Genomic DNA, 18913 nt, shown 5'->3' with positions numbered 1-18913 from the left:
GGAAAGTCAAGTTTCTGAATTAGGGTGGATGAAGAAATTTTCATGATAATAGCTCAGACTTAGTATGGATCAGGAGATTAGAAAGTAAAAATTGGGATTGAAACAGCAACTCATTTAATGTCACATATTTTTCCATTTCTTTTACTGTGTATTTTGGTAATGTATTCTTTTTCTATCTTCATAGAAATGAAGTGTGAGCACTTCATTTTCTGTAAAATCTCCTTTTTTTTTTTTCTTTTTTGCAGTGGTGGGGATTGAACCTAGAGCCTTGCATGTGCTAGGCAAATATTCTAGCACTGAGCTACATCCCCAGGCCTTTTCAAATTGTTATTTTGAGATACAGGGTCTTACTAAATTGTAAATTGTCCAGGCTGGCCTTGAACTCGCAATCCTTTTGCCTCAGCCTCCCTAGTAGCTGGGATTATATAGGTGTGCACCACTGTATCAAGCTGTCCTTTTCATATTTCACCAAACAAAATCTGATCCTTCTGTGCTCTTCTATGGAAAAGCCTTGTAGAGTGTATATTTTGTTTCTGGAAGTTGTAAAAATATTTAAATTTATTGTAGGGAAATGTTTTTTTTTTTTGCCATATAGAACATAATGATTTCATTTATCAATTAACTCCATCCCTACTAAAATTTATAGTCTGGAGATAATAAATGGGAAGTAAAATGACCAAAATATTATGTTTAACATTTTTGTTAGTATTTTTAAGAAAAGCTAAAAGTGAAAGGGATCCTTGTGTACTTGATTTGAAAACCCTTAAAGTACTTAGGGTGTTAGTTGTAACTCTGGTTTGATATTTGTATCACTGTATGAGAAGAAATGATATTCTTACAATTGGAAGGCTTAAAAAAAAAACAAAAACACTGTGGTCAAGGGGCTGGGGTTGTGGCTCAATGGTAGAGCACTTGCCTTGCACACATGAGGCACTGGGTTTGATCTTCAGCACCACATAAAAATAAAGAAATTTATCTACAACTAAAACATTAAAAAAGAAAAATCACGGTCAAACAGCTTCGTTTTGTAGAACAAAGAAAGGCAGATGTAAGAAACACAAATAGGAAACATATAATCCTATATTTCAGCTTACTGTAGCATTTTGTATTCCAATAAATTTTGAAGTAGGCTTTCTACAAAAATCTGTAAACTTGGATGGTATGCGTAATTGCCAGCTGTCTGACACTTTTCTAGATTTGGAACTTTCTGGAATCAACCTTGTTCTACTTTAATCTATAATATGAAAAAAAAGTAACACAGCACTCACATTATTAGGAAAAACTTAGAAATTCTCATAAATAGAATGGCAAAAGCTGCATTTTTCTTGGAATTCATAAATGTTAAAAAACTAAGTTTTTTCCCATCTCTTTTACTGTGTATTTTGGTAATGTATTCTTTTTCTATCTTCATTTTCCTTTCTAAAAGGAAAAGATTTGATATTCCTGAGTTATCTTAAAATTTCAAGTTTTACTCAGTCTTTTTTGTGTGTAGAGTGTTACATCATGGTCATGTCTGATATACAAGGAGAGACTCAGGAGAGTGGGTGACTGACTCAGATATAAATGATCTTATTATACTTGAGCTGCAACCACGCCTAGAAACCTTAACAATAACAGGGCCTGTGTTTGATATACCTTACTTGTTAAATCCTGTCTGGATTTTAGCATGTCATATGTGTGTTGTTCATCAGCAAAACTGAACAGGTGCTAGAACAATTACAAAGCTTTAATCAGTCTTATGATGACACAATTTCTCACTTTGGTCACATAAAAACATACAATAACCCAAACAAATTTCTGATTGTTTCTTGTGGTGATGATTCTGGTTCATTGGTTTCAATGCCACACTTTCTCCACTAAGATAAAATTTTATGGGTCAATTAATAAAGGCTAAGGTAATCTTTCAATGTCATGTGGCAAGTTGTTAATGTTTTTTAAATTGTAGGTGGACACAATACCTTTATTTATGGTTATCCTAATTCCATTTGTTTATATGATTGTCCCTGCCCCCCATTTCATTGTTTTATACCCTTGTCAAAAAAATCAGCTGACTGTAAACATAAGGGTTTATTTCTGGATACTTGGTTCTTTTTCATCGGTCTATATATTTATCCTTATGTGTATACCTCACAATCTAGATGACTGTAACTTTATAATAAGTTTTAAAACTGGAAGACACAAGTCCTTCAAATTTTGTTCTTTAAGATTGTTTTGACTGCCAAACCGTTTCTTGCTTTTTGTTCTTCTGTTATTTTCCTGTAAAATTTTACTTACTCTTTAAGACTTTGAGCATTCTGTTTTAGCTTTTGTGAAATGGGTTTGTTCTCTCCCTCAACCTACCACTTTATTCACCTTAATCTTCCTGAATGTTGAGGTGGGCAAACAGAGCTACATCCAGTTAGTAACATGTATTTTTATGACCCAAGAACTAAGAATGAGGTCTACATTTTTAAAATGGTTACATTTTAGTCAGGTGTGGTGGCACATACATGTAATCCCAACAACTGAGGCTGAGGCAGAAGGCTTGCAAGGTTGAGGCTAGCCTCAACAACTTAGTGAGGCCCTAAGTGATTTAGTAAGACCTTGTTTCAAAATAGAAAATAAAAAGGGATGGGGATGTGACTCAGTGGTTAACTGCCCCTGGATTCCATCCCTATCCCTCCTACCCCCCAACAAAGTTACATTTTAATGATTAAGTAATACCCATGATTTTGCCTGTTAGCCAATAAAGCCTAAAATGTTTATTTTTTAGCTCTTTGAGAAAAAGTTTTCTGATCTCTGTATTTGTTGCAACATGCATATGATATTTTACATGTCTCAGACTGAGCTTTTTAAGAACAAGAATGAGCAGATAATATGATTCTATATGTAGAAGATAAAAAAAACATTCCACTAAAAGGCTGCTAGAGCTAATAAACAAATTTGGCAAAATAGCAGGCTACAAAAACAATATACAAAAATCAGTAGTTTTCCTACATACCAACACTGAATCTGCTGAGAAAAAAAAATTAGGAAAACAGTTTCATTCACAGTAGCCTCCAATAACAACAACAACAACAACAACAAAAACCCTAGGAATAAATTTAACCAAGGAGGTGAAAGACCACTACAATGAAAACAATAGAACATTGAAGAAAGAAATTGAAAAAGACCTCAGAAAATGGAAAGGCCTCCAGTGTTCATGGATAGATGTAACTAATTTTGTTAAAATGTCTATCAAAATGTACTACCAAAAGCAATATACAGCTTTAATGCAGTACCCATCAAATATCAATGACCTTCACAGAATTAGAAAAAACAATCCTAAAGTTCATTTGGACGAATAGAAGACGAATAAACAAAGCAAGTCTAAGCCAAACAAGCAATGCTATTATTGCAATACCGTTATACTACAGAGCTATAGTAATGAAAGCTGCTTAGTACTGGCGCAAAAAAACAGGCACATGAACTATTGGTACAGAATAGAAGATACAGAGAAAAACCCACATATCTGCAGTTATCTGATCCTTGACAAGATGACAAAACATACATTGGAGAAAAGACAAGTCTTATCAACAAATGGTGCTGGGAAAACTGCTTATTCATCTGTAGAAGAATGAAACTGGATCCTTTATTTCTCACCCTGTGCAAAAATCAACTCAAAATGGGTTAAAGACCGGAAATTATGCAGCTCCTAGGGTCAAAACTCCAGCATGTAGGCACAGGCAACAACTTTCACAGTAGGACCCCTAAAGTTCAGGAAGTTATGCCAAGAGTTAATAAATGTGTTGGAATTCAACTAAGAAGCTTTTGTATTGCGAAGGAAACAATTAGGAATGTGAAAAGATAGTCTATAGAATGAGAGAAAATCTTTGCACCTACTCTGTCCTTCTGACAGAGGATTGATATCTAGAATATAAAAGAACTCAAAAACTTTTACATCAAAAAAATCAACCCAATTAATAAATACACAAATGAATTAAATAGATAATACTACTACTTCTTTTTTTTTGTACCAGGGATTGAACCCAGAGGCGCTTAACCACTGAACCACATCCCTAGTCCTTTTTTATTTTTTGAGAGAAGGTTTTACTAAGTTGCTTAGAGTCTTCCTAAATTTCTGAGACTGGCTTTGAATTTGTAATCCTCCTGCCTCAGTCTCCCAAGCCACCAGGATTAAAGGCATGTGTCACTGCACCTGGCTAAACAGATATTTCTAAACAGAAGAAATACAAGTGGCCATCAAATATATGAAAAAATTTCATTATTAGGAAATAGGGAAATGCAAATCAAAAGTACACTGACATTTCAACTCATACTGTCAGATTGACAATCATCAAGAATACAAATAATAATAAATGCTTGCTAGAGGGGATGTGGAGAAAAAGGAACACTTTTACACTGTAGGTGGGATTGTAAATTAGTAAAACCACTGTGAAAATCAGTATGAAGTTTCCTAAAAAGACTAGGCATGCAATCACCGATTGACCCAGCTATACTACTCCTCGTTTTTTAACCTGAAGAATTAAAGTCCTCATATTACAGTGATATATGCATACCCATGTTTGTTGCAGCACAATTCACAGTAACCAAATTATGGAACCAGTGTAGGTGTCTATTCAGTATATATACACAATGGAGTTTTATTCAGCTATAAAGAAAAATGAAATTATGTCATTTGTAGGAAAATGACCAATATATTAAGTGAAATAAATCAAACTCAGAAGGTTAAGGGTAGTACGTTTTCTCTCATGTGGAAGCTAGAGAGAAAAAGGACAGTAAGGTGAGTGGTGGATCTTATGAAAATCAAAGGGAGATCATTAGAGGATAGGGTCAAAGAGGTGAGAGCCCGGAAGCATTAGGGAGTGAAATCGGCCAAATTATACTGTTATAGGATAAATTGTATGCATGTATGCATATAACAAAAAATCCTATCAGTATGTACAACCGTAATGCACCAATTAAAAAAAAATATATGTGTGTGGGAAGAAAAAGGACAAGCCAGGTGTGATGGTGCATGCCTGTAATCCCAGAGACTTGGCAGCCTGAGGCAGGAAGATAGTATGTTGGAGGCTAGCCTCAGCCATTTAGCAAGAGCCTCAACAACCTAGCGAGACTTCTGTCTCAAATTAAAAAACAAAAAGGGTGGACTGGGGTTGTAGCTCAGTGGTAAGACTTGCCAGTATATGTGAGGCACTGGGTTCGATCCTCAGCACCACACAAAAATAAATAAAAAAAGGTATTGTGCCCATCTACTTACTAAACAAACAAACAAATAAATAAATTGGCTTGGGATACAGCTCAGTGTTAAAGCATCCCTGGGATCAATCCCCAGTACCAAAACAAAAAAAAGAACAAGGAACCAAATCTTGTTCATCTGTCCCTATTTTCTAGGAAAATGCTTGGTACATAGTAGTAATTTAGCAAATGGATTTTGAATGAATAGTGTGGCACAAGATGATGTTTCTATTATTTATTTATTTATTTATTTATATTTTTTTTTTAAAGAGAGAGTGAGAGAGGAGAGAGAGAGAGAGAGAGAGAGAGAGAGAGAATTTTTTAATATTTATTTTTTAGTTCTCGGCGGACACAACATCTTTGTTGGTATGTGGTGCTGAGGATCGAACCCGGGCCGCACGCATGCCAGACGGGCGCGCTACCGCTTGAGCCACATCCCCAGCCCTCTATTATTTATTGATGTAATTTTAAAAAAAATTTTTAGATGGACAAAATACTTTTATTTTTTATGTGGTGCTAAGGACTGAACCCAGTGCCTCACATATGTTAGGCAAGAGCTCTACCACTGAGCCACAACCCCAGCCCCTTGTTGATTTAATTTTAAAAGCATGAAGGGTTTCTTTTTTATTATGATGTTAGGCAAAAATTATTTAAAGTCAATACTTTTTTTTTGGTAGTGGTACTGGAGATTGAACTCAGGGCCTCACTCATGCCTAGCAAGTACTCTACTACTGAGCTATACTCCAGTCTAATAAACTTTAAAATATATATATTTTGTTTTCAGTTATAGTTGGACACAATACCTTTATATTATTTATTTATTTTTATGTAGTGCTGAGGATCGAACCCAGCACCTCACACATGCTAGGCAAGCGCTCTATTGCTGAGCTATAACCCCAGTCCCAGTCTAATAAACTTTTATTGAAAATTTATTTATTTTTTTTAGTATCACGGATTAAACTCAGGGGCATTCAACTACTGAGCCATATCCTCAGCCCTATTTTGCATTTTATTTAGAGACAGGGTCTCACTGAGTTGCTTAGTATCTTGCTGTAGCTGAGGCTGGCTTTGAATTTGCGATTCTCTCCGGCCTCAGCCTCCTGAGCCGCTGGGATTACACAGGAATCACAAGTGTGCGTCACCATGCCTGACTAAATTTAATTCTTAAAAATTTTTCACATGTTGTTATTTTTTCACTGTTCATGAAGATCACTAAACTTCATGAAGTTTTCTCTAAAGCTTGAATCATGATCCATTTTCAGGAGAGTCCTCTTTCAAAGAACTGATGCTTAATCCACAGTTGTCCTGTCAACCCACAATGCCTTTATTTGGCCCTTCCATACAACCCCCCACTAACCCTCGCCTTGAATTATGGATTGACAGCATTGAAAATTCCCCACCCAGGATCTTTCAGATCTGATTTTTTTTCCAAGCAGTTTACTTTAGGGTCATTTTAAGGGTAGATAGATCTGCCTGATTCTTAACTTCTAACATCTCTTTCTCTTTCTGAATATGAATGAGTTTAAATGTATTAGTTCTTAAGCTATTAAACTCAAGAATAGGTACAACTCCAGCCCTCATGAGGCTTCTTGATGCAGTCAAGAAGTGTGGTAAGTTGGCAGAGCATTTGCCACACATGTGTGAGGTACTGGGTACAATTCTCAGCACCACATACAAAACAAATAAGTAAAATAAAGGTATTGTGTCTGTCTACAACTAAAACATATATATATATATATATATATATATATATTTTTTTTTCCCCCCCAAAAAAAAAAGTGGGTAAATGGGATGAGGCACATGAGTATTTCTTTTTGAGGCTACTGCCACTATGCCATGGCATAATGTTTTACGGTAAACCTTTTTTTTTTTTTTTGATAACTAAAAGGAGTCAACTCTAATGATTAAAAGTATAGTATAATAAATACATAAACCAGTAACATAGTTATTATCAAGTATTGTATATTGCACATAATTTTATGTACCTATATATTGATATAACTGGCAGTGCAGTGCAGTAGGTTTGTGTACACCCGCATCAACAAAAACATATGAGCAATGTCTTGTGCTGACAGCTCCATTATAATCTATAGGGACTACATTGTGTGTTTCATCTTTCTTTGACCTGTGTTATGAGGTGCAGACTATAAACACAAAAGTTGAAAACATTTTAAACATTTATTAGTAGAAAAAAAGTAAAATTATGATTGATTCTAACTATTCATCCACCTTAAAAAGCAAACTAGAGGACTGTAGCTGTGACTCAGTGGTAGATGCTTACCTGGCACGCATGAGGCACTGGGTTCGATACTCAACACTGCATAAAAATAAAATAAAGGTATTGTGTCCACCTACATCTAAAAAAAACACATATTAAAAAAAAGAACTAGAATGTGGGGCAGACGGTATATAGAAAATATCTATGTTCAATTTTACTGTGAATGCAAAGCCGCTCACAAACGGCTAGAATTATAAATGTGATGAGCTAAAATGTCTAAAATTTATTGTTCAATGAAAATAGGCTGTGACACACGATCGTATGATTCATTTTTGTTTTATGAAATATGTGAATATATATTATTTGTGTGAGAATGGGAAAAAAAACACATTAATCTTATGGTAATTTCCTCTAGACCTGGGTTTAAAGGAACAGAGTAAGGAAATTTACTTCTTACTAGATATACTTCCAAAAAAAGTGACACCTTTTTGGGGTGTATTTTTCTTGAGATTTTTCAGTTAAAACAATCTTAAGAAGGAAGTCCTTTTGAATACATATACTCATATTCACATTTATATATATATATATATATATATATATATATATATATATATATATATAATGTATGTCTCTAAATACCTACAGTATTTATATAAATACACATCCACAAATACATCATGTATAGTAACTATAGTTGTACATTCAGTTAAGCTACAAGGATGCATTGTATTGACATGTTTTTTCTTTTTTTCCCTTGTGATGCTGAGATTTAATCCAAGGCCTTTGTATATGCTGGGCAACTATACCACTGAGCTATATCCCTAGTTTGTATTTGCATTCATTTTTAAGTGCAAGACACAAAGAATTGTTTTTTGGCACATCATAGTGTATGATAATAGCTCTTAGTTTCTTTAAGAATCGTCAGGATCTTTTTGAAAATGTAGTTTTCTTACAGTAATATGTGTTTAGGTTTCCTTAACACAGGTTACAGCTTGTTCATGTCTCTGAGTTAAAGTTTAAATTTTATGGTAATTAATTACATGACCTTTGAAACTGAACAAAGAAAGTATTTCAGACTAGTGAAATTATGAGAACAACAGCTTTGGGTTTGAACTATAAATTTGAATTCCCTTCCACTGAGCAAATCAGGCATGTGTGGGGACTGGTTAAAAGGTGGGGCTGGGGTTGTGGCTCAGTGGTAGAGTGCTTGGGTTCAATTCTCAGTACTGCATATAAATAAACAAACAAAATAAAGGTCCATCAACAACTAAAAGAATTTTTAAAAAAGTGTGATTTGTTGGTTTGGATTTGAATTTTTATGTTTAATAGAACAGGTAGTCTGTTTAAATTCCTTTTATAATGATCACTTATAAACATTTGGTTCATAATCTGTTTGCTCTTATGTTTCATTCCAAATTTTTCTTTTTTCTTTATGTGGTGTTTGGGGATTGAACCTAGGGTTTCCATGCATGCTACTCAAACAGTGTACCCGGAGCTATATCTCCACCCCCTATTTTGAATAATTTTTAAATAACTGAATTTTATGACTTGATATATTTTAGATACATTTACATTATGTAACTGAAGAAAAGTTTTGTTGCAAGTTTAACAACTAAGGCATTTAATTGAGATTTGGAAATTTTCTTAATCCTTTCTTCAGTGTCATTGGCAGTTTTAGATTTTCTAGTTACTTTTCAGTTAGCAAGTGTTCTAGTCTTGTTTTCCTTCTTTTGCCAGTGAAATGGCAACCATTTTGCTCTATGTTAGCTCTTTACCTAGTAAAGGAGAATAGGTTCTTAAAAACTGTGAATTTTGTTATTCAAGCCTGATTAGTTTTGTGTATAATGGATAATATTAAGTTCTAAAAAACCTCCATGTGATTGCTTGGGTTTAATAGCAGTGTACTCCTGGCACTAGCTTTTTTTTTTTTTTTTTTTTTTCCCCTTTTTGGCAGTGCCTGGGATTGAACCCAGGCCTCACTCAAGAGAGGGAGGCACTGTACCACATAGTTATGTTCCTAGCCCTTCCATCTTGGTTTTTGAGAGTTGCTTCTTCTTGCAGATTTCTGAACAGTTTCTTCACTGACTTTTTTCATGAGGCTGTGATATTCACAGGTGAATTGAGAAATTCAGCTACTCAGAATTTAATTATGAATATTTAATGAGACACCTAGTTTCAAAGAATGATTAGTCATGGTTATATTATTCACAATCATTACTTTATGAATAGCTCTGTAAGTTTCTTCTTAGGTTACTCCTTTTACTTGCCATTCTCATCCTTTAGGTCTATGACTTCCCTTCCCTCTTGCACCAATTTTCAGGCTAGATTCTAGATGTCTTTCAGATGCCATCTGTTAGTTTTATTCCTCAACCCTTAGTAACACATTTTTCTGTTACTTGTCACCTTTTGTTAGACTAAAAGTTCTAGACTGTGAGCTCATTGTAGGTGTCACTAGTATCTTCTCTCCCGCATCAGAATATTGTCTGGCACATGATATATATTTTTTTCATGTCTTTATACAGATGTCTTTTTAATTTAGAAATCAAACTCTGCCTTTTGTATTCTTGTATAGAACTTGCACTGAGAGTGGGAAACTTACCATACTACTTGGTATTAGAGTTCAGTGCCATGTGTGTCTTCTTCATAGGTTGTCAGTTCTTAGGGCCATTGTAATCCATTCATCTTTGTTACTTCCAGAGAACTGAAGATAGTACCTTGTATCAGCCATAAATGTTTATACTGAATTAATTCATAGCCCCTGAGGGCCTAAGTTATTCATTATATCTTTCTTTCCATTCACCTGTTTCTTAGGGATTTGTTGTTCCTGCTGCTCCTTTTCCTCCTCCTTTCTTCTCTCCCTGCCTCCCCGTCCCTGTCCAGTGTCTCACACATGCTAGGCGAGCACTCTACCACTGAACTACAACCCCAGCCCAGGGATTTACTTCTTCTCACCTTAGCTGTCTTTAAAAATATATTTGTTTTATTGCACTACAAAACATGTCACAATGATAAATTCAGTAGAAAGTGCACAGTCCCTGGGGATCAGGCATGGTGGCACACACCCTTAATCCCAGCGACTTGGGAGACTGAGACAGGAAGATTGCATTTTTGAGGCCACACTCGGCAACTTGGTTGACCCTACCTCAAAATTAAAAAAAATAAAAATAAAATAAAATTTAGGAGCCAGGCATGGTGGAGCATGCCTAAATCCCAGCAGCTCGGGAGGCTGAGGCAGGAGGATCGTGAGTTCAAAGCCAGCCTCAGCAAAAAAGCAAGGTGCTAAAACTGAGTGAGACCCTATCTCTAAATAAAATACAAAATGGGGCTGGGGATGTGGCCCTGACTGCAATCCCTGGCACCCCCCCCCCCCGGAAAAAAAAGAAAATCCACCAATTTTAGGTATGGGGATGTAGCTTAGTGGTAAAGTATTCTTGAGTTCAATCCCTAGTAACAGCTACCACCCCTGCCAAAAAAAAAAAGACAACACAATTATTTGTAAATACTATACAGTTCAGTAGTGTTAAGTATTTTCATTGAAATAGATCTCTAGAACATTTTTATGGTGCATGTCTGAAACTCAGAGTAGCTATTAAACAACTCCTCTTTTTCCTCTTTTCCTATTCCCCTGGTTACTGCCATCTGTCTGTCTGTATGAATTTGCCTGTTTTAAATACCTCAGATAAGTAGAATCATGCCAAATTTGTCTTTTTTGTGTGTGGCTTATTTCACTTAGCATAGTGTTTTCAAGGTTCATCTATGTTGTAGCGTAGGACAGGATTCCTTCTTTTTTAAGGTTGAATAATATTTCATTGTATATTATGTTAATTCTAAGGATATCTGAATTGTTTTCACCTTCTGGCATTTGGGAATAGTGCTGCAGTGAACATGAAAGCGCAAACATCTATTCAAGTCCCTGGTTGCAGTTGTTTTGGAGTATACCCAGAAGAAGGGTTGTTAAATTTTGTGATAGTTTCCTTTCTAATTTTTTGAGGAAACTCCATACTATTTTCTATAGAGGCTATTCAATTTTGTAGTTTATTAGCAGCATACAAGTGTTCCAATTTCTCCATATCCACACCAACACTTTTTGTTTTCTGAGTTATTTATTTTAGTTGTAAGTTGGATGCAATACCTTTATTTATTTATTTTTATGTGGTGCTGAAGATCGAACCCAGGACTTCGCATGTGCTGAGCTGCAACCCCAGCCCTGTTTTCTGTTTTTTTTTTTTTTTTTTTTTTTTTGGTGGTGGTGGTGGGGATTGAACTCAGGGCCTTGTGCATGTGAGGTAGGCATTGTACCAACTGAGCTATATCCCCAGCCCTGATACACAGACATTCTTAAGTTTGTTGTAGTTCCATTTGTCTTTTATTGCTGTTTCCTTTTTTTTTAATATTAATTTTTTTAGTTGTAGTTCTACACAATATATTTATTTTATTTATTTATCTTTATGTGGTGCTGAGGATCAAACCCAGGGCCTCACACATGATAGGTGAGCGCTCTACTGCTGAGCCACAATCCCAGCCCTGTTGTGTTCCCTTTTGATTTCATTTTCAAGAAATTGTTGGTAAGTTCACTTTCATGAAACTTTACCCTGTGTTTTCTTCTAGGAATTTCAAGTTGTGTTTGAGTTGTCCTGTCATTTCTACTGTTGATGTACACCCCCAGCTCCTTTTTCAAAAGCTTTGAGACAGGTTCAGGCTAAATTGCCCAGGGTGATCTTTTTTTTTTTTTTTTTTGAGTACCAGGGATTGAATTTAGGAGTGCTTAACTACTGAGCCACATCCCTGGCCCTTTTATATTTTATGTAAGACAGGGTCTTGCTCAGTTGTTTAGGGTCTCTCTAAATAGCTGAGGCTACTTAGAGGTTGGCTTTGAACTTTCTTTTTATTTTTATTTTTTAATTTTTTTTATTTTTATTTTTTAAAGAGAGAGAGAGAGAGAATTTTTTAATATTTATTTTTTAGTTTTCGGTGGGCACAACATCTTTGTTTGTATGTGGTGCTGAGGATCGAACCCGGGCCGCATGCATGACAGGCGAGTGTGCTACCGCTTGAGCCATATCCCCAGCCCTTTCTTTCTTTTTAAATAATTTATTTTGGTTGTAGTTGGACACAATGCCTTTATTTTATTTTTATGTGGTACTGAGATTCGAACCTAGGGCCTTGCATGTGCTAGGGGAGCATTCTACTGCTGAGCCACACAACTCCCTTTGAACTTTTGATCTCCTGCCTCAGCCTCCTGAACTGCTGGGGTTGCAGGCCTGCACGACTGTGCTCAGAAGCCCAGGCTGATCTTTATGTGGTGCTGAGGATCGAACCCAGGGCCTTGAATTTATGATTCTACTGCCTTAGCCTCCCAAATCACTGGGATTATAGGCTTATACTACCATGCCCCATGAGTTTCAGGCCTTAGTGTTTTAAGTCTTTAGCTTCTCTGTGAATTAGTTTTTGCATATGGTGTAAGGTAAAGGTTCAACTTTAGTCTTCTGCATGTGGATATCCAGCTTTCCCAGCATCATTTATCAGAGAGACAGTGTCTTTTCTTCAGTGAGTGGTTTTAGTATTCTTTAGTACTCTTTACCTAAGTTTTTTTTTTTTTCTGTTGTTTTGTGGTCTTTATCACTGAAGTATATATTCAGTCCATTTTTAATTTTATTTTGAGAGAGAGTCTTGTTAAATTGTCCAGCCTAGCCTCAAACTCACAATCCTATCAGCCTTGTGAGTAGCTGGGATTATATGTATGCACACACAGCACCTAAATTGTTTTTTTAAACAGTCATTTGACTTGGGTGGTCTTTGTTTTTTCCCTTTGGTGTTACTGGAAATTATACAGCGGTGCTCCACACTGACTTACTTCCCAAATCCTTTATTTTCTAATACGTTTATCAGTGATAAATCTCTAAACTCAGTGCATGCGTCTTCCTGTATATTATTTAAATTAGGTATTTTGTTAGTTTTACCTTCTTAAAACTTCCAGTGTGCTCTGTTTAGTTGGTTGATTAACTAGGTGGATGTAACAGCAGTAGGATGGATCACTTTTCTCCAGCTTCCTAGAGATTTCCTTTGCTTTGTTTGTTGCATTTTCTATTTTCTTAGTCTTCTTGTGTCTTCACTTTTTTGAGTATATTCTTTCACTCTGACTTAGTGAATCACTGCAAGACATCTTTGTGTGTGTCTTGTTTTTTCAGTATGGTGTCCTTGCCCACAACTTGCCTGTATTCCCAGTTCCAGAGACTCTTCTAGAAAATAAATCTACAGTCTTTTGCTGGGGTGAGGAAAGAACATTGTCTAGCTAGGGAGAGGATCTGAGAGTCTAACCTTTCTAATTAGGGAGTCTTCCCTTTTGCAACCTACTTCCCCCATTTCCAAGAGGGGTCTGTTCCTTCCAGTCCTATCGGTTTTTTGTAAAGTGTAAATCACATTGCCTCCTTTTTTTCCACTTAGGATGCAGCTTTCTCAGGTCTGATAAGATACCACATTCCACTTATTTTATACATTTCAAAGTTGCATTGCTCCTATTTCATTTCTTTTTTGTGCTTGTGGATTTTTTGTTTATTTATTGTTGCTTAGTGAGTTATAAGAAAAGAGACTGTGCACACATGCTGCTATCTTTTCCTGGAAGTCCCCTGAGCTGCCCTTTATCTCCACCCTTCCTCTCATGATGGTGTTCTGGTCACCTTTTATTTTCTTGTCACCTCTTATAACTTATCCTCATCTTGTTCCAGCACCAGTAGTCTTTTGTTGTTGTTGTTGTTGTTGTATTAGGGATTGAACTCAGGGGTGCTCTTCATTGAGTATACCCCCTAACCCCACTTTATTTTGAGGCAGGGTTTTACTCAGTTGGTGATGCTGGCCTCAAATTTGAAATTTTCCTGCCTCAGCCTCCTGAGTCTCTGGGATTACAGGTGTGTAGCATGCCTAGTTCCCAGTAGTCTTTATTACTTATTTTTCCAGCTTTCTGCCCCGCCCCCCAATTTACCTCTGTGTTCTTTTACCTGGCACCTCTGTATTTCTAGGTGCCTTTGGTTACCTTTAATTCTTGTCAATTTGCCTCCCCTCTTATGTTTCTTTGCCTCTCTAGATATAAAACATATCAGGGCTGGGGCTATAGCTCAGTGGCAAAGCACTTACCTAGTACATATGAGGCACTGTCTTTGATCCTTAGCACTGCATTAAAAACAAAACAAAACAAAATAAAGGCATATTGTCCATCTACAACTACTAAAAAAAAAAAAGTGAAAAAATATCAAAGGATAGATTCTAGCTATGTTTGCTTAGCTGCTCAAGAAACTAAACAGCAGCAAAACCATAACACCAATCTTTGGAAATTAAATCCTTGTTGATATAGTGCACCTTCTGACTTTACTTCTCTCTATACTCCCCTTTATTATGTGTCACATCTCTGACTCCTCATCTTCTTACTAAGTACTGCTGTATTGATACATCATCTTATTTGCAGAATTTTGCTGCCATGGAAACAAGTATTTACTCTTTAAGTAAAATAAACATCAAGAATAGTAGAACAATCATCACATTGAAAGTTAAAAGTGCTGTTTATTTCTTTTTTATTTTTTGGTCCTAGGATTTGAACCCAGGGATTCTTTATTGAGCTATATCTCCAGTCATTTTTATTTTTTTAATTTCGGGACAGGGTATTGTTTAGTTGCTGCAGGTCTCTCAGAGTTGCTGAGCCTGGCTTGAATTTGTAGTCCTCCAGCCTCACCCTCCTACGTTGCTGGGATTATAGGTATACACCACCATGTCCAGTTAGAAGGGCTAAGTTTATTGTCCTAAAGGATATATATTGTGAACCTTTCTTATAAAATGGAGATATTAATCTCTTCCTTCTTTATAGGACTTGCAGAATCAAAGGAAAGAGATTGACAAGGGGAAACACTGAAATGATAGGTAATTTGTGTACCCCACCCATTTTGCTTCTGCTTATGCCGAGATGTGGGGACTTCTTTTCTGCCTATTATCCATGAATACCAGCTGAACTTGAGTAGATCCCCTAAGGATTTACTGAGGCTTGGGTGATCTTTCCACTTTAGGGTCAGTGCCATCCTAACCCTGTCGTTTTAGCTTAGCATACCTGAAGCATTGACTCTGCTGTTTTTGGTATGGACTCTCATGTTCCCAGTGGTGAGGGTTTCCTAGGCAGAGGACATCTGTAAGGAGTGTGTGATTGGTGGCTGCTTCCTGCTGTAGCTAATGGTCTAATATCTTCTGGGGGAGATAGTCCCCAAGGTATCTGCTGGAGTCCATGGTGGGCAAAAGGAGCTAAAATTTTACTACCACTGTTGTGATCACATCTATATACATGGATTGCTTAGGGCTGGAGGAATTTGGGTTATATTAATTAAGCAAATCTTAGTAAATTCTGGAATTTTTATTTTTTCTTCTAAGGTTGAGCTTGCCTTTTTGCCATGTGATTGGCACTACTCATTTGTTTAATTGTCCGTTTCTCATGAAGAAGGAAACCTGCCAGGTGCACTGGCACAGGCCTATAATTCCAGCTGCTTGGGAGATTGAGGCAGGAGGATTCCAAGTTCAAGGCCAGCCTCAGCAATTTAGTGAGGTCCTAAGCAATTTATTTTTTTTTAAATATTTTTTTTTTTTTTTAGAGAGAGTGAGAGGAGAGAGAGAGAGAGAGAGAGAGAGAGAGAGAGAGAGAGAGAGAGAGAGAGAGAATTTTTTTTTTAATATTTATTTTTTAGTTCTCGGCGGACACAACATCTTTGTTGGTATGTGGTGCTGAGGATCGAACCCGGGCCGCACGCATGCCAGGCGAGCGCGCTACCGCTTGAGCCACATCCCCAGCCCCAGGTCCTAAGCAATTTAGCAAGACCCTGTCTCAAAATAAAAAGTAAAAACGGCTGGGGGGATGTTTATTCAGTGGTAAAGTGCCTCTGGGTTCAATTCCCAGTATCCTCCCACTTAACCCTGCCAAAAATGAAAAAAAAAAAATCAAAAAATGAGGAGGGGGAACCCAATGTGAATTGTAAATTTCAGTATTTATGGAGTTTTATTATATAAATTAGCTCAGTCTGGTTAAATTTTTTTTTGTTGGGGCTGGAGATGTGGCTCAGCGGTAGTGCGCTCGCCTGGCATGTGTGCGGCCCGGGTTCGATCCTCAGCACCACATACCAACAAAGATGTTGTGTCTGCCGAGAACTAAAAAATAAATATTAAAAAATTCTCTCTCTCTATCTCTCTCTCTCTCCTCTCTCACTCTCTCTTTAAAAAAAAAATTTTTTTTGTAGTGCATTATTTTGATGAGTCTCCTTTATTCTTACAAACAGCATAAATAGAACAAAATCATTGACAGTTTGAAAAAAGACTCAGATCCTTTCCTTTTATTCATGCATCCAAGAGAATGTCCTTTTTTCACTTCAGCAGAAGCTGTGGGTTTATTTTTCTAGAAGGACAAAATATAGTGTCTCTAGAATTGGGGACAGCAGGCATAGCTGAGGGCAGGAGTACATTCTGTCTAGTACTTTCAAAGCATGTATAATTCCTTCCATACCAATATCATAGTCAAGGTTGATTTAGTTACTCCCTCCATTCCCTCCAAGGGACAAACTTCTTATTATCTTCCCATGAAGTGAATCATATAGGATTTTGGGTTTCATTTTCTTTCTTTTTTCCCACTCCCATAATTTGAAGTTTAGTCTTCACAAAAAAAGAAGAAGGTAGTGTAATGAAGTTTAAAAAATTGAAGGTAAATATTTCCAGTATTTTACCAAATTTTATTCTAATAGTTTGACTACCCTACAATTGGCGCTTTAAAGAAACTGATTTTACTGTTTTGTAGATTGCAGTGCTATGTAGGGCTTGTTACATGCTAGGCAAGTGCTCTACCACTGAACTACAGCCCCAGCCTTGTTCCATAGAATTTTGGCAATTGCAAATGCTAGTTTATTTTATTTTTTTGTAGTTGTAGATGGACAGAATGCCTTTATTTATTTTTATGTGGTGCTAAGGATCAAACCCAGCGCCTCACACATACTAGGTAAGCGCTCTGTCACTGAGCTACAGCCTAGCTTTGCTAGTTTTGAAATGAAAGTTGAGATAAAGTACAAAGATACCTAGGCTGGGCACAGTGGCCCATGCTAAAATCCCAGCTACTTGGGAACTTGAATTAAGAGGATCACAACTTTGAGGTCAGCTTAGACAATTTAGTGGGCTCTGTCTTAAAAAATAAAAGGGGTTGGGGGTGTAGCTCAGTGGTAGAGTGTCCTTGGGTTCAATCTCCAGTATCCCTCCTCCCACAAATAGATACATAAACATAATCTTTGCCCTTGTAGAAGGGATGAGATGTAACACTAAGTTTAATTCAATTGCCATTCTTTGTGTGCCTGTGTGCAAGTGAATGCCTCTGTAAATATTTATTTAAATCTTGTTCACCTCTCTCAGCGTTTATAATGTAGAATGGGCTTTCTGAAATTCTTTATTTTTCTTTTGGTGCTGGGGTTTAAACCCAGGGATGCTTTATCACTGAATTATATACCCAGATCTTTTTATTTATTTTTTAATTGTTGATACAGGATCTAAGTTGTTGAGGGTCTTGCTAAATTGCTGAAGCTGACCTCGATCCTCCTGTAATCCTCCTGTAATCCTCCTGCCTCAGATTCCTGAGTTCCTGGGATTACAAACATGTACCACCATGCCTGGCTCTGAAATTATATTCTGATGACCAGTGATTTCAGTGAGATACTCTGTCTACAGAAGATTTAGTGGTTTAATTTCTTCTCTTTGGGAATAATATTAAACAGTAGCATCTTAAAAGGCTTAGGTTTAGTATCTGGCAGATAAGCTGTTTAAAAAATTTTGATGGTTTAGTTTTTCTTAAATATATTCCATAGAATAAAACTTCTGGAAATAGCAACCTATGAAAGAGCACTTTCCTCTAGCCATTATGCAAGTAAATCATATTTAAAACACCAGCCTTCCTCTGGTTACTCAGTACAGATTAAGAAAGTCAGGTTTCTTCCCCCATATCCTTTCCCTTCTTCTGTATAGCCAAGGGTAAACATTTGAGATTTTATTTCCATTAACTGTCCTTCACTAACTATGCTTAGGGGCCATCAAAAATTATTATTTTTTTGCAGTGCTGAGGATTAACCCAGGTCCTTGAGCTTGATAGGCAGTGTTCTACTGAGCTACACTTGTTTTTCTCCAGTTTTTGTTTTTAATTTTAAATGGAGCTACAAATTTGTCTAAAAGCTTCTGTGGAACTATTCAGAGTCTAGTAAGTTAAAGTAGCACACCCATAATCACATTGTATGTAAGATAAGGGGATACCTTCATTTATGGAAATGATATTTTTGGTAGTTTATTTATAAAATAGTATTCCTCTGTGGCGTTCCCGCCCCCCTTAATTTTGAGACAGAGTCTCACTAAGTTGCTGTTCTCTGAATTGCCTCAGCCAATTGAATAGCTGGGATTAGAGGACTATACCAGTTACTGTGCCCAGCT

At 36.5% G+C, this 18913-nt stretch overlaps 1 protein-coding gene across 3 annotated transcripts in view; it reads left to right on the top strand.

Annotated features, from left to right (window-relative positions):
* Window positions 1-18913, top strand: part of Dip2b (disco interacting protein 2 homolog B) — a 244093-nt gene that overhangs the window by 42571 nt on the left and 182609 nt on the right. The gene's annotated exons all lie outside the window — the stretch shown is intronic.

This window comes from Urocitellus parryii, chromosome 5 (genome assembly GCF_045843805.1).
Source record: "Urocitellus parryii isolate mUroPar1 chromosome 5, mUroPar1.hap1, whole genome shotgun sequence".
Taxonomy (NCBI): domain Eukaryota; kingdom Metazoa; phylum Chordata; class Mammalia; order Rodentia; family Sciuridae; genus Urocitellus; species Urocitellus parryii.
Note: the sequence above shows the minus strand (reverse complement) of the source record. Positions and strands in the feature narration are given on the sequence as shown.